General features: G+C 43.5%; 1 protein-coding gene across 3 annotated transcripts in view; it reads left to right on the plus strand.

Moving 5' to 3' along the window:
- Positions 1-16,183: 16,183 nt before the first annotated feature.
- Fzd6 (frizzled class receptor 6) overlaps positions 16,184-16,659 on the plus strand; it is a 34,348-nt gene continuing 33,872 nt past the window's right edge. For 2 of the 3 annotated variants that reach the window (XM_037197744.1, XM_028879232.2), the window contains exon 1: positions 16,184-16,313. The gene's annotated coding sequence lies outside the window, so the exon portion shown is untranslated. Of the gene's footprint in view, positions 16,314-16,406; positions 16,504-16,659 lie in introns of those variants that run through there. The other variant, XM_028879233.2, reaches the window with a different exon arrangement.

The following is a 16,659-nucleotide window of genomic DNA, read 5'->3' on the forward strand; positions in this document are numbered from 1 at the left end:
GAAAGGCCACAGCTCCTAATCCTTCCCAAACACTTCCACCACTGGGGACCAAGCATTCAAACAAAGGAGCCTATGGAGGCCATTCTCTTTCAAGCTACCACGTGACTCGTTCCTAAAAGCATGGGAGCAAGTAGAAGGAATGTTCCTTTCCCAAAGGAATCAGCTTCCCAACATGAGAGTTTCCGACCTCCTCAGAAATGGAATGTCTGCAAATCAAGTTTAGGAAAACATGAGTCGGACTTTCGCAAAATGCTGTGGCAGGGAGTCAAATGCTGGGCAAATTGATCAAGGCAGACCTAAGAGTCATGCCTAAGATCCAAGGTAATTTGGGTTTTCTCCCTTAAATACAGCTTCTCCAGAGCTCGTGGTAGTTAGGAAATGTCTCAAATTGCTATTTTTCTTGCTGAATATAGCTGCCAACATTTCAACTATAGTTAAACCAGTCCAACCAGGAGAAAAGCCAAGGAATGTGTCCTTCAATATTTTCTACCCAGTACAACAGTGTATAGCTTTGTGCTATAAGATTTCTTAAGTGAGAACTTCATTTGACAAGCTGGGTGAAATGTGATCAAGACATATGCTTCTCTAGGAATGTCTTTGCCTAATTTTCCTATTCAATTAGGAAATACCACTCATTTTTCTGCCTATTTTTTTTGTTGCCTCTTAGGACCTACACATGGTACCTTTCCTTATATAATACATTAGGACTCAGCAATCACTGGCTGAATGCAGAACAGTGGGGACCCTCCACCACTCCACCCCAACACAATGCCAGGGACTGGACACTGTGATTGTAAACAGGCTTCCTTTAGTTTCCACTCACTATCTGATGTTTTAGGACACTCCAATAGGATTAACTCTGCCTGCCTATAGTTTTTAAAGGCCCCAATAGGGACCTCCTAATTCCCTTTGCCCCTTTAAATTAGCCGTGGGTCACCCCAAAAGCAAGATGCTAGTCTTATTCTGGGAAGTTTTCAGAATTATTTTCTTTCTTAAGATTCATATTCTTTTATGTGCATGAGTGTTTTGCCTGCATGTATGCGCACCACCAACAGGAAAAATAAAATAAGACACTAACATTTATCAGATACAACTTTGACATAAAATTTCTTCCATTTCTTTGTATTTGTTGTCTGTATCCAAAACTCATTATTAAGACCAATGACAAGGGTTTTCTGGAAGTTTTACTGTCTCAGGTCTTACATTTAAGTCTAATTCATTTCAAGTTCATTTTCCATCTGGTTAAGATAAGGGTGTAAGCCAGGCGATGGTGGTACACGTCTTTAATCCCAGCACTCCGGAGGCAGAGGCAGGCAGATCCATGAGTTTGGTCTACAGAGTGAGATCCAGGACAGTGAGGGCTACACAGCAAACCATGTCTCCTCCAAAAAAAAAAAAAAAAAAAAAAAGGATACGTGTTCGACTTCATTCCTTTGTGTGTGGCCATCTGGCTTTTCTAGCCATCTCTTGACAGGCTCTTCTCTCCCCATTATGTGTTCTTGGGCCTTGTTAAAAGGCAGTTGATTATAGAAACATAGGTTTATTTCTGATCTCTCTGTTCTGGTCCATTGGTCTGCAGATTTATTTTTAGACCCGTAACATGTGGTTTTGATTACTATAACTTTGCAATTCAGTCTAAAATCAGGAAGAATGATACTTCTGATGCTTCTAGCTCTCCTCTCTCTGTCTCTCTCTGTCTCTCTCTGTCTCTCTCTGTCTCTCTCTGTCTCTCTCTGTCTCTCTCTGTCTCTCTCTCTCTCTCTCTCTCTCTCTCTCTATATATATATATATATATATATATATATATATATATATATATTCAGGGTCTTGTGTGGTACCACACAAATTTTTCAATTTCTGTAAAAAAGCCCACTCAGATTTTGATATGAATAGCATTGAATCTAGATCACTTTGGGAAGTATAAACATTTTAACAATATTAATTATTATAATCTAGGGCAATTTTAAAAACCACACAGAGTCATTAGCAGCCCATGAAATACAATCAGGTATAAATTTAGGTTTTCACATCAAAGGAACTTAGTTATTATACAAATCACTAAGCTTGTGGCAAGAAACCCTAGATGTTAGCTAGTAGCTGGAGGGGAAAGTACTGTTTCTAGTGCCTGACTTAATATGGCTCCTTTGGTAAGCGAAAATAAAAAGACAGATATTAAACATTAAAGGTGACCAGATGGCAGGCACTGGGCCACTGGAAACAAAACCCAGCAAGTAAACTCATAGAAACAAAAGCGTGACTCAAAGCCTTCATAGGGCGGAGGCCATTTTTCTTCAGCATTATAAATCTCTTTATTTGCAAATGACAATCCCAGAGCTCCACAGAGGCAATCTTATGCATCAAACTGTCATTAAAATATGTGGCTCTATCCGACAGTGTCATGTTACTACTGCCCTGAAAAGTTTACTTTTCCAGTCATACTGGAGGGAGTAGTTAGAGGTTATATCATGTCTGGCCAGCTATATATGCAAAACAAAGGTGAACTGCCATGCTGCAAACCCTGCCCCACTTAGATTTTAGAGCTGAAAGCAACAGGCAGTGCATTTCATGTGAAAGTCCATTTTAAAGTAAACACTGTTCTCTAGGTCATGTTCACAGACACCCTTAAGTCAATGCAAAATTCACAAATACCACTTGCAGGGACCTGAGCCATGGGGAGAGCTTTCAAGGCTTAAGGGAAGGTGGAATTGAGAATTTCAGAAAGGAAGGGACCCATGAAAACACTGCTTTCCTAAATGAGCCTTGGTAAAATATCAGAGATGAAGAAATTTATTATTGCATGTATCTGCAAAGCCTAGTGATGGGTTGAAGATGCCTGGATAAGTAGTAAAATGAAAACTTCTACAGTTTATAAATTATATATTCACTTCAAATATTTATTATATTCTGTATTAGTTACTGTAGTCAGACGTTTCTATGGTCCTGCCCGGCCCTGCGGTTGGGACAAATCTCTCCCACCCGCATCCAGCAGCCACTTGGCCCCAAGTAAACACACAGAGGCTTATATTATTTACAACTGTATGGCCTGATTGCTCAGGCTTCTTGCTGGCTAGCTCTTACAATTTAACCCATTTCCATTTATCTGTAAGTTGGCACTTGGCTGTGGTTTACTGGTACTTTTCACATCTTGCTTCTCCTGGTGGTGCTGGCTTCTCCCTAGACTCGCCTTTCTCCTTCCTTCCTCTCTCCTTGGATTTCCTGCCTGCCTCTAAGCTGCCTTGCCATAGGCCAAAGCTGCTTCTTTATTAACCAATCAAAGCAACACACATTCACAGCATACAGAAAGGCATCCCACAACAAGTTACTTCGCTGTTTCTGTGGTAAAACATTCTGACCAAGGCAACTTATGAGGGAAGAGTTCATGTGGGCTTCGGGTGCCAAAGAGGTAGAGTCCATCGCCGAGCAGCAGGCCCAGTGGCTGGAGCAGGGAGCTGATGCTCACATCCTGAACTGCAAGAAGAGGCAGAGAGTGAACTGGTGGTGGCACTGAGTGGAAGCAGGACAGAGAGTTCATTCTCAAAGCCTGCCCCACTGATATACTTCCTTCCTCCAGCAAGACTGTGTCCGCTGAATCTCCTCAAATCCAGCCATCAACCTGGGACTAAGAGTTCAAAGGTCAAGACTATGGAGGACACTTCTCATTCCAACCACCACACATTCATTTCAGCAAAAATCATTTAATGCTGTGTTTAAAAAAATTTTTTTTGAAACGGTATCACTTTGTATACATTGGCCTAAAGCCCATGGCAAGTGCCCTGCTTTCACCTCCCAAATGTTGGGAGTATAGCTATGAACTACTAAGCCTACCTGTGATAAAAGTTTTAGAGAGCAGTGTTCTGCTAACAATCACATCAAATTATGGAACTTTCCTAATTGAGTCTAACTCCCAACATTGTAGTTTTTATTATGTATTTCAGGGGTTGAACCCAGGGCCTCATGCCGAGTAAGCGAGTGTTGTTCCACGGAGCTGCACCACTGACCCTGCTCTTGGTACTTTTAAATAGTTTGGAGAGACTTGCTCTCTTAAGGCTGGAATTACCAATACTATTCCTAAAGGAATGCATTGTTTTTATAAATGAAACACTGGAGCTTCCGATCTGACATGTAAAGAACTTAGAGATTTGTCCTAGCAATAAATGAAAACTTGAGCAGATACAAATCAACAACTCTTCTTAGATCTGGCAGAGGTAAGGCCACCAAACAAGCAGATGGATGCAGAGAGAATGGCAGCACCGCACAGCTGAACCCGCCAGCAGAATCCTCCGGAGAAACCGGTAGAGGAAGAGGCACCAGAGCAGTGCCGCTGAGTGGCTAGAGGCTCCAGTGGACCATCTGAGAGTCCCAAGGGGTCTAGTCTTGGGGACCACCCGCATTGCTGGGTGTTTTACTTTCGGGGTTTCCCACTGAGAGTCAAAGAGACATCCCCTCTGCATCCAGCGGGGAGGGGAGGGGAAGCAGCCACTTTGAAATATGACTGCTATAATCCCATCTTGGTTGCTCCTCCAAGGCCCGATGTTAAGGGCGTGGTCCCCAGCCTTGAGTGCTTCTGAGAGGTGGCAGGATCTGGAAGAGGCAGGGTGGCTGCGAGATGATTTGGTGGATAAAAGTGCGTGAGTTCCATTCCCTAGAACTCACAGCGGAAGGAGGGAGCTCACTCCTGGAAGCTGCCGGCTGACGCACACCGGCCCACTAGAAGGTCCTAGCGAGGTCCTGGGGTGTGCCCACAAGACCCGTGGGGGGGTGTGCCCCCCTCCTACCTCTCGGCTTCCTGGCTTCCAGGAGGAGAGCAGCTGTCTCCACCACACTTTGCAACCATGACTGCCTTGCCACAGGCCCCAAAGCAACAGGGCCAAGTGAGCATGGACAGAAACCATGACCCCAAATCAGTATTTTCCCTTACAAGGTGCTTATCTCAGGTATCCCACGTGACACAACGCCAGAGCGCTGTTTTTCTTACGGAAACCTCCTCTCAAGAGAAACCACTTTACTGGAGCCTAGACTACTGGGAACCTAAACCAACTGGAGGGAGTAAAATATTCAACCCTACCCTTCTAGCCACCTGACCCATCAAAGGGGGTTGGAAAATGAAGGATTCCCAGCCCAGAGTCTCGGGATCACTAAGGCTAGAGGGAATCCTCCCTCACGACAACAGCTTCCCCCGTCTTCACACATTGTCACCCCACACTGCAAAGCCAGCCAGAGACAGAGAAAGCATCAGAACGAGTTTCAGATACGGCAGCAACACTGGACTTAATAGACCGGCACCTTAAAATAACCACAGTTACTGTGCCAAGGACTGTAAGGAAAACAGTAGGAAAGACACAAAAAAATTTAAGGAAGAAAGAATTAAGATTTCCTGGATATAAAAAACACTGCCGGTACTGGGGTTGGCTCAGCAGCTAAGGACAACTCACTGCTCTCGCAGAGGACCTGGGTTCAGTTCCCAGCACCCACGTGGTGACTCAAAACTGCCTATAACTCCAGTTGCAGGGGATCAGACACCCTCTTCTCACCTCTGTGGGCACTAGGCTCGCACAAGGTGCATGTACATACATACATGCAGGCAAAACAAAATAAAAATAAATGAATCTTTTTAAAGGGAACTACTGTAATAAAAATAACAAATTCCTAGGATAGGTTCACTAATATCAGTAGATTGGACATGGTTGAGGAGAGAAGCTCTGAGCTCAAGATAAATCAATAGAAACTTGTAAAACCAAAAAGAGAAAAGCAATGGAATGTAATATCCAAAACTGGCTCAGCTAAAAAGTAACATTTATTCGATGGGAGTAGCAGAAGGGTAAAAACAAAAAGGAACAGAGAAAAAAATAAAACCACATGCTCAAGAATTTCCAAGGTTAGTGCTAGGCATCAATAATGTCAAGATTAATTCCCTAAAAATAGAGGGAATATTTTCCAGCACATTTTATGAAAGCAGCATTACCCAAAATCAAATCTGGACAAAAGCATCAGACAGACAAGTATCTCTCATGAATGTAGACATAAAATGCCTTAATTATCAGATATACTTCAACAGGGGATAAAAATAACTGTTGTAGCTGGAGAGATGGCTTAACCATTGAGACAACACACGCTGCTCTCGTAGACGGCTTGAGTTCAGTTTCCGGCACCCACATCGGGAAGTTCACAACTGCCTCTAACTCCAGCTCCAGGGGATCCAATGCTTCTGGCCTCTGCACTCCCCTGCATGGACCCCCATACACACATATGTTGTCACACACACATATGTTGTGAGATATTTGGTTACACTGGGTAAAGATATGTCACTGTGATGGGCACAATGCTTTAAGGACAATATTAAAACCCAGGTAATTCTTTCATGTCTGTAAGATATATTTTTAGACAGTTCCCTTTTCTACAAGAGGTTCCATGTCTCAATCTCTTTGTAAAAGTTAGACTTTGAGAAAGCATTCATTTTTCATCTCATTATTCCATATTTCTTTCGTCAATATAAACTCCTATGTAGAGTAAAGATGGATCTATCCATCCCCTATTTTGTATTGTTTTTTTTTTTCCCTCTTGGAGCATACCAGATCCTACCAACGATTCTACGCTTGGTGTCCAGGGAACTTACTTTCAACAGTTGGCACCACGTGTATTCCCGAGGCTTTCTCCCTAGTCTGTGTACGCACGCCCTGCTCTCCTTTCCTGAACTGTGAAATACGTACGGTTAATGTTCCAAGTGTTGTGTTCTCATGTGTACCTAGCTATCTCCATTGAGTCAGAAAAGTTTCCAGGGCTGGAAGCTGTAGTTAGTAATTCCAGATAAGAGATTTAAGAAGCATTCACACTCTGCTGAATCTTACAGGAAAATATTTGAAAAGGAACAGAACTTCCAGGGAAAATTACAGCTGTTGCATGTTCGACTGAAAAAGTAAAACTGAAAAAACCACCCAAAGAATCATCAATATAAAGAAAGAGAAAAGGACCCATAAGCTGCAAATTCCTATGCTGTCCCGTGGACTAGTGGTCCTTGCCAAGTGAGAGTCCGTTTCCACAGGTGCCTTGCCCTGAGGACACCTGTTGGACAGGTAGTCATACGCTGATCTGAGACTAGGATGCACAGCTCCCAACAACTCTCCCCTTTTTATTTTTTAAAATAATGAGGCAGACCTAACAGGTCATATCACACAAGGCAGAATTCAAACGTTTGATGATGACTAGAAAAAGAATAACAAGAATCAAAATAGTCCTACTGTAATGTCCAGATTAACAATAAAAGTCCTAAAATCTTCAGCAGAAACATAAGACTGGATAGAAGAAAGGAAGGAGGCAGCAAAGTGGGTGTGTGAGATAATAGACATGTGATGGTTAATCACGAATATTAGTATCTAATCAGAAGTATTTCAGATTTTTTAAATGTGTGCCTGAATCTACTTTCAGGTAAAATTAGTGTCATTATATTGCAAAAGAGTAACAGAAATCCATTTCTATGCGGTATGACAAGAGACCATGAGTCTGACTTTTATATTTTGAATTTGAGGGCACATGCATAATGTAGCTTCTTATAAAACATCAGCCCTACCCATTAATACTTTATCTGTACCTTCCTGTGTCACAAGTGCCAGGGAAACATTTTTGGATAAATTATTAACATGATTAGCTGTATGTACTTGCTGTACCAAAGCAGTGGTAGATGCTGCCCCAGAAGCTACAATAGATATCAGGGCAGTAATGCCCCAAATCAAACCTGCAATAAATCACTTTGGAAGAGAAAAAGTTTGGGAAACAGTCTCCAAGGCATATATACCAGTAACATCAAACCAAGGCAATGATAAGTTTACAGGCAGCAAAACTAAAAGAGGTTGTCTAGTAATTAGGAAATTACCTGGAGTAAAAGTATGATCAATACAGTTAGTAATATCACAGTTAATATAAGAAATAACATAAGTAGAATTTGGTTTTTCCATATGCAAAGGTCCAAAGTTTCCACCTGTCAGTACAGCAGAAGGGGCAGTGACACAGGCCGGAAGGCCACCTATGACTGTGGAGGACTGCAGAGGCCTTCTAACTTAAGTATAACTGGTGGCCGCAAATAACTTGTTAAATGTCTTTGAAGAACAGGATGAGTTGAAGGTTTGGCCAAAACATAGGGACTAGAAACAGACCAGCCATAAATTTTATCTTGAATGTCTTTAAGGGAATAAGCAACACCTCCATAAGAAAAAACCACAAATACCAACTTGAATGCCCCATAACAGGACCAACAGACTCCCATTTGCCCTGGGGCAAGCAATCAAGAACCCCTTGGGGAGACTCTCTTTATTAGTAGCCAATTGAGAGGAGAGGGATTTATCAGTCCCTGAGACAAAAGAGAAAAACCAAAGATCTTTTATTGTCTTACTTCCTCTAGGGGAGTTAGATATCAACGTCCTGTAAGAGAAAGAAACACATCCTGACTCAGGAGTAATATCTTTGAGAAGTAGACAGGCCAGGCATCTGCACGTCCTGTATAGTTTAGAAGACCAGAAATCTTATAATGAACAAGAACATTTATCCCCCCATCAACCTAGAGTCATTAACTGTCGCTCTCACTTCCTCAAAATCCCAAGCTGCAGGGTGAAACAGAGGTAGCCCTGGGACATAATTCCAGAACTGTTCCGGAGCAGCACATATTGGTAATAAAGATAGCGCCATCTGCATGGAGAGTAGAGCAATCATAGCCAAAATCAGAGAGGGAGGAGTGACCTCACCACCTTGATCAATCTCGGATCCTCAGTCATATGTCCCAGGTTTGGAATTCAAAATCCCAGTCCTCCTGTTGAATGAGTGACAACAGGTGATGTTATAGTCTATGCCTACTTCCTGCTGACTCTGGGGCATCGATGGAGGACCCAAAAGTCTGGAATGTTGACCAAGTTGGGAAGAGCAGACTGCTCCATTTGCTGTCCAGGCTCTGCGAGACCATCAGTGTGCTAGGGAACGTACAGGCAGCAGGTGGAGCAGTCTTTAGTCTTTAACTGGAAATCTTCTGAAACAGATGTATATTAAGGGCAGGAAACAAAGTTTTGTTTCCAAAGACTTTTGAGGTTTTTTTTTTTCTTAGATGTACATTTGAAATTTCCAGGTCCACATTCCTGGTAGCTGGGGGAGGGGTGTCTCAAAAGGTCGCGTCCTCCCAGGAGTAGGCAGGTGGAGAAACAGGTTTGTTGATTGGCAATACTTATCTGGAGTCCATTTTGACCCCCAAGAGGAGGATCCACGTTGATTTCCTGAAGCTTATAAGAACCCTTCTCTCTCTCTCTCTCTCTCTCTCTCTCTCTCTCTCTCTCTCTCTTTCTTTCTTTCTTTCTTTCTTTTCTTTGTTTCTTTCTTTCTTTCTTTTTTTTTTCTGTTTCTTTTGAGACAGGGTTTCTCTGTAGCTTTGGAGTCTGTCCTGGACTAGCTCTGTAGACCAGGTTGGCCTCGAACTCACAGAGATCCACCTGCCTCTGCCTCCTGAGTGCTGGGATTACAGGGGTGTGCCACCACCACCCGGCTTTCTTTTTGTCTTTTTAAAGAGGCAAAAGTTTTAGCATGTTAGCATTATCATTGTTTGTAGTCTGTAATGAAATTCACATTGTAGAAAAGGCAGTAGATTCATGCCTTTGAGTCATAGTAAAAGTTTGTAAACCTAAAATAATTTTGGTTAAAAGCATTAACTTTTTTTTCTAGAAGACTGGGTGTATATAGATCAGACAAATGTTTTTAGTACATTGAGAAGCATTTTTTAACTCTATATTTAGAAAACAACCAAAGGGAAATTTAAAATATTGAGCGTGTGACTCTGATAATAAGTAGTTGGTGTTTACCAGTGTAGCTAGAGTTTTCCTGCCTTGCCCACAGTCAGGACAAATCTCTGTCACCCGCCAGTCCCACAGCCGCTCAGACCCAACCAAGTAAACACAGAGACTTATATTGCTTACAAACTGTATGGCCGTGGCAGGCTTCTTGCTAACTGTTCTTATATCTTAAATTAATCCATTTCCATAAATCTATACCTTGCCACATGGCTGGTGGCTTCCCGGTGTCTTCACATGCTGCTGGTCATGGCGGCAGCTGGCAGTGTCTCCCTGCCTCAGCCTTCCGCTTCCCAGAATTCTCCTCTCTCCTTGTCCTACCTACTTCCTGCCTGGCCACTGGCCAATCAGTGTTTTATTTATTGACCAATCAGAGCAATTTTACATACAGACCATCCCACAGCATACCAGAGCTAGATTAATAGATTATCAGAACTTTATTGGTTAATGTTAGAACACTGAACTTTTGAAGTTTTAATATAACAATAGCATAGTGAGAGAAAGAAATCTGAAACATTTTTATACACCTTAAGCCATCTTGTTATATCCTCACAGATTATATCCACATACCTCAAAACACCTTTTCAGACCCTCACCACCCAAGCCTTCATATCCTTAGATCTCCATAACTTGTACTTACATACTTAAGTTATTTTTTTAACCACAAAACATTTTTTAGATCCATATAGCTTATGTTTATATCTTTAGACCTTGTATAAGGTCTCCATCTTTTTAAATCCAGTTGTTTACCATGATCAGTGGTTGATTACTGAACTGCTAACTGTAAGTCATTTTACTTGAAATAAAGGAATAATAAAAAGTTATTTTGAAACCTGTTTGGTGAATTTATCTCTTTTAGGAATCTGGTAGCAAAGCAAAATGTTTTTAGACCTAGTAGTAGCTTTAGGGAAGTGAAGCCTGTGGGATGATTTTTACATTTTACATTTTACTGAGATGGCAGCTGAAGGAACTGGGTTCTTGTTGCCCCCAAAGCTACAGTCAGTCATTATCCTTAGGGATCTGAAAATGGCAAACTATTACTGGAAATATAATTTAAATGGTCTATGTATCAATTAAAATGACAGACACCTATTACCTAGACAGGCTCTGGTGGTCTCCATAGTTTTGTTAGAGGTTTTTGGCTGTCATACAGAGCAGCACAGGCCTTTGGGTGTCAGAACTAGGTCTGAGATTTTTTTTTTCTATAGAAGAGCAGCTTAGAGGATTGACCTCATCTTGACCAGGCAAAGTAGGGTGATCGACCCAAAAGTATTCACAGTTTGAGCAAAGCTCTGGCAACAAGCAAGCCATGGGGGAGTTTTTTCTATTATTGGAAGTTTAAACATTTTAAATGCCATATCTTGTAGCTCTCTGAAGCATATATTTTAATAAAAACTTTATCTTATTTTTAATTACTTGTTTTAGACTTAACTTTTAAAGCTTATATAGAGGGCTAAGAAAGGCTTATTTTTATAATTAATTACATTATTATTTAGCAAGACCATAAGCATAATTTTGAACATATTAAAGAATTTGATCATTTTTATAAGGTGACTAATCATTAACTTGTATTTTTTTAATTATCCTTAATAGTTTACAATAGGTTAATAGCTTTTATAAGACTGAGACTTTATGTTTCATCTCTGTTAGCATTAGCCTTGAAAAAATTATGATTTTGAATTGAATTTTATTTTGTATCAAAATAAAACTTTTAATCATGGATGCAGTCTGTAGAGAGACTGGCAACTCTACTAATCCTTTTATAATGCACCATGAATGAAAATGGACTCAGCAAAGAAATCAGAATAGCCACCCCATGTGTGAAAAGAGAAAAGTTCATTCCAAACTACAAAGGCTGGATCCCAAGAAAGCAAGGAGAAATGGCAAGGAAAAGATTTTTAGGGTTAAACAAGAATTGGAGAGTGCAGACAGATCTCAGGGGATAATGAAGGAGTTCCAGGAAAGAGCTGAGAGCAGTTATGAGGAAGCAGAGGATGTAAGTGTCACAGTAACAAGAATTTCAATCCGGGATGTCTCCAAACCGACCAAAAAACCTGTCAGAGAGAAATACCCCAATCACAGAGGAAAGGAGTCTCTTTCCGTGTGATGGGAGCGCAATGGGGGGAGCAGAAGCTTCCTGGCATACCAGTGTGGCTTTCATAAGTAAAAGTAACAAAGCTGGGAGCAGGAGGGGAGAGGCAAGTGGTTAGAGCAGGAAGGGGAGGGAAAAGCTGGAGAATCAGTGACGTTGTCCCAAGTGCTGGGATTAAAGTGGGGGTGGGGGATCATCCACTGGAATTTCCAGTTTAGTGTCAGTACCCGGCCTGGCACCTTAGACACTGTCAGCCAAGCAGCCTTCCAAGCCATTTCCCCAGACCCATAAGCATTTCCTGAGTTAACTCTTTTCTTTCCTCAGTGAATCACCCTGCGGTGGGCCTGACACATGGCATCGTGGGAGCAAATCCTTTTGGCCCCTTCTTATGTTTGGGGGGTGTGTCATGTGGAGTGATTTAAAGCATGGTATCGTAGGCAGTACCAACCAGAACTATGGTACTTTGCTGCCTCCTTCTTAGATCCTGAATGAGATAACAAAAAAGAAACTTACAAAAGAGATGTAAAGTTTATGAGAGTGAGAGACATAAAAGCTTAAATTATTTATTTATTTAAGAAAACGTTTTAAGGTCTAAAAGGATATTTTAGGCTGGTAATACAAGATGTGATAGAAGATGGTCTAGATATAAAACTTTGGACTCATCAAGACAGGATAGATAATACAGTATTTTCTCTGAAATTGCCAAATACAAATGGACTGGACATTGTGAATGTAATTCTCACTTGATAATTATTCTTATTATATATAGTTTTACTGTGTTAGAATTGAACCCTTTCTTTTTTATTTAGACAAAAAGGGGGAAATGTTGTGGAGTATTATGTACACTGTAAAGCTGTGTCTCTGCCTAAGGCGCCTTCTGATTGGTTTAATAAAGAACTGAAAGGCCAATAGCTACACAGGAAAGGATATGTGGAATTTCCTGGAAGAGAGAGGAAGAGGAGGAGGAATCTAGGCCCATGGACTTTCACCAGCAGACTCTGAGCAAGTCAGATGTGCTGTACTGAAAAAAGGTAAACGCCACATGGTAGAACATAGATTAACAGAAATAGGTTAATTTAAGTTATGAGTTAGTTGGAGAAAAGCCTAAGCTAAGCCTGAGTTTTTATAATTAATAAGAAGTCTCTGTGTCATTATTTTGGGGTCTGGCCATCCAAGAAAAGTCTGCCTACAAGAGATGGAGACATTTCATACACATCAAAAAGGAAAAATCCACCAAGATCACATTTCAATTCTGAACATCTATGCCCCAAATGCAAGGGCACCCACATTTGTAAAAGAAGCGTTACTAGAGCTTAAACCACACACCAGACCTCACACACTGATGGTAGGAGATTTCAATACCCCACTCTAACCAATGGATAGGTCATCCAGACAAAAACTAAACAGAAGTATAATAGAGCTAACAGACATTATGAATCAAATGGACCTAACGAACACCCACAGAACATTTCACCCAAACACAAAAGAATACATCTTCTTCTCAGCACCTCTCAGGACATTCTCCAGAGCTGACCTCGCACTCGGTCACAAAGCAAGTCTCAACAGTTAAGCATCATATGTCACAACCACCATTCATCCTCTGGTTCAACAGATTAGAATCACTGTATAAAGTTCATCACATGAATACGCTAAAGAAGAGAAGTCACATGATCACATCAATGGATCCAGAGAAGCATTTGACAAAATTTGACTCTCAGCAAAGTGGGACCGGAGGAGAACTTCTTCAAGTTGCTAAAGAATATCTGTCAAGAACATACAGCTAGCAGATGTGAGAGTGAGAAAATTCACCAGAGAAGAACGGATCAGAAACAGTGCAGAAAGGAGAGTAGGGTGGAATACTTTACATGCTAAGAAAGAAAAAAAAAAAAAAAAAACATCTACCTTGGAAAAACTATGCTTCAAGATAGAAGTGAAAGTCTGCTTCAACTTTCAGTGACCACACCCCCAGCATTGGCTCAGAGAAACATGAAGAAACCGAGAAGGAAAAGATGAGCAAAGCCATCACTGTCAGAAAAAAAATCTGTGTGTTAGATGATGATGTCCAAGTTCACACGGCTCCAGGTCACACAGCTAGGCTTGGAAGCCAGTAATTCTGAACTCCCAAGTTTGTGCTCTTAATCTGATGCCATTGAAATGAGCTTTTTATATTGAAAGACAAGGATGATACAGATAATTGCTTGAATGTTCCACATCCACCCTCAAATGTCCCCAATCATTTTACTGTATCACTACTCACTATATAATTAAGTGCAATTAGGGATAAAAATAGACCGCATTTCTGTTAAAAAAAAAAAAAAAACTCATGGCATTTCTCCTCCAAATCACATAGTATATGTTTATGGATTTCCAATGTATCACATTAAAATGCCACTACCTGCTTCAGGTATTCTAGCCCGATCAGAGAAATGTTCAGAAAGCTTGTAAGGCAGTTACAGATAATTTTCCCTTCTGTATTTTGAACAAGGGCTCACTATGTATCCTGGGGTGACCCTCAACTTTCTCTGTAACCTAGGCTGGCATTGACTTTGAGATCATATCTCAGCCTTCCGAGTCCAGCTGAGAAATATTTCTTCTATATAGAGCCTTAAAAATTTTGTGAGAAATACTCTTCCCATGTAGAAGGTTAATTTTCCACACGGAAACATCCTGCATAGAAACCCATTCTGCAGTAAATAAACTGTCTGGCTTTTAATAATATTAAGATTAAGATAATATTAAAATTTCTTTAACACTGCCTCGGCGTTTACAGTTGTCCTATGCTTTTTTTTGTTGTTCTTGTTTCGTTTTTTTCTTTTTATTATTAAGAAATTTTCTATTCATTTTACGTGCCAAGCACAGATGCCCTCTCCTTCCTGCCCCTCCCCCTGTCTTCCTCCCCAACCTACCCACCCAATTCCCACCTCCTCCAAGACAAGGCCTCCCCTGGGGAGTCAGCAGAGCCTGGTACATTCAGATGAGGCAGGTCCAAGCCCCTCCTCCCTGCACCACGGCTGCGCAAAGTGCAAAGTGTGCAAAGTGTCTCAGCATAGGCACTGGGCTCCAAAAAGCTGGCTCATGTGCTAGGGACGGGTCCTGATCCCACTGCCTGGGGGGGGGGGGGGCGAGGGGAGCCTAAACAGTTCAAGCTAAACAACTGTCTCGGCTATCCAGAAGGCCTAGTCCAATCTCATTGGGGGCTCCACTAGTTTGGCTGGCCATCTCTGTTTTCCCATCACGATCTCAATGTCCCTTGCTCATAGAATCCCTTCTCTCTCTCTCAGGAACTCAGAGATCCACCTGTCTCTGCCACCCGAGTGCTGCGATGAAAGGCATGTGCCACCATGCCCGGCTTGTCCTAAACTTTTGATAAAGCTGGGAAAGAATTCTCTTCTCCAAATTCATCTCCATTTTAATGTTTTGCCCATCTCAAATCCTGGTTATTCAGTGGTGTCCTTTATCCCAGATGCTGAAATGTGACATTTTTCTATATCTCAGTGATTCGGCTAATAGCAGCCTCAAGTTACTTTACAGGCTGGAAATGTAGTTCAACATAGCAGGCATTCTATTACTAGTATACACAAGGCCTTGGGGTCCCTCCCCATTAGGGACAGCAACAACAAAAAAAGCCACTTTGCATTTGTCAAAGCGTTTCTACAAGTTCGTTTGGACCTCACCCCAGAGTCCTGCAGATTAGATTTAAATGATTGTGAAAGACTAACATCAAGTAACCATCGGGTGTGCGCAGTTATCCCGTCTACATAGGGAGGGCTCTCAGCACTCCCTCGTCCCTTCTAGGTCACGTATCCGAAGCGAGGGTGGCAGAGCTGGTACCAAGCACCGCGTCGACTAAAGCAGTCGAGTTTCTGGGGCCCTTCCCGGCAGGGAAGCTGCAGAACCTGCCGGGGCTGGAATTCCACCGGCACCTGCCGTTCCGGGTGGTTGCCAGCCTGCCCGAGTTCACGGGCTTTGAAGGCAAGCTCCCCGGGAAGTGACAATGCGGGCCAACTCCGGTCTCCGCAACAAGTCGCCGGGGAGACGCCCCGCGCGGTTCAACGGGAAGTGGGTTCCGAGGGGGGGGAGCTTGGGGGTCAGCGCTGCGGCTGCGGAGTGGCCGGGGTGGCGGGGACCGGCCCGGCCGCTGGCGAGCGAGCGGGACGGGGCGGGGCGGGGCGGGGCCGGTCCCGCCGCCGCTGCCTCCGCCGCCGCCGCCGCCGCCGCCGCGAGCCCCAACCTGCCCGGCCGACCTGGCGGCGCAGTCTCGCGGGATCGCCCAGCTCTCGCTCCCCGCGGGGCCCCGGAGGCGGTCGAGGCCCGGACGCTGCCCCCCTCCCCACCCCACCCAGCCCCCGCCCGGGCCGTGAGAGGTGGCGGGGCCGCGCGACGCCGAGGGAGAGCCGCCCGAGGTGAGGCGTCCCCGGGCCGGCCCGACGGGGCGGGCGAGCAGCGGCCGGGGCTGGCGCCGCAGGGGCGTCCCCTCCGGGTCCCCGCGGGCCCCGGGACGCCGCTGCTCCGCTGCAGGCCGGGGACAGGTGCCCGGGCACGGGGCAGCGGGCTCGGGGGAGCCCCCCCCAGCCCGGGAGCCGCCGACGGAAGGTTTGCACCGGGTGGAAGGCGGGGTGAGGAGGGCATGGGATGAGCGCACTGCAGGGTCCGTGCCGAGGTGAACCAGCCCAAGGGGGTGGATGGCACTGTGGAGTCTCCAGGCCGCCCCACTCTTCCTGGGGCACCCGGGTCAACCCGGCCCGACAG

This window comes from Peromyscus leucopus, chromosome 20, assembly GCF_004664715.2.
Source record: "Peromyscus leucopus breed LL Stock chromosome 20, UCI_PerLeu_2.1, whole genome shotgun sequence".
In the NCBI taxonomy this organism is placed as follows: domain Eukaryota; kingdom Metazoa; phylum Chordata; class Mammalia; order Rodentia; family Cricetidae; genus Peromyscus; species Peromyscus leucopus.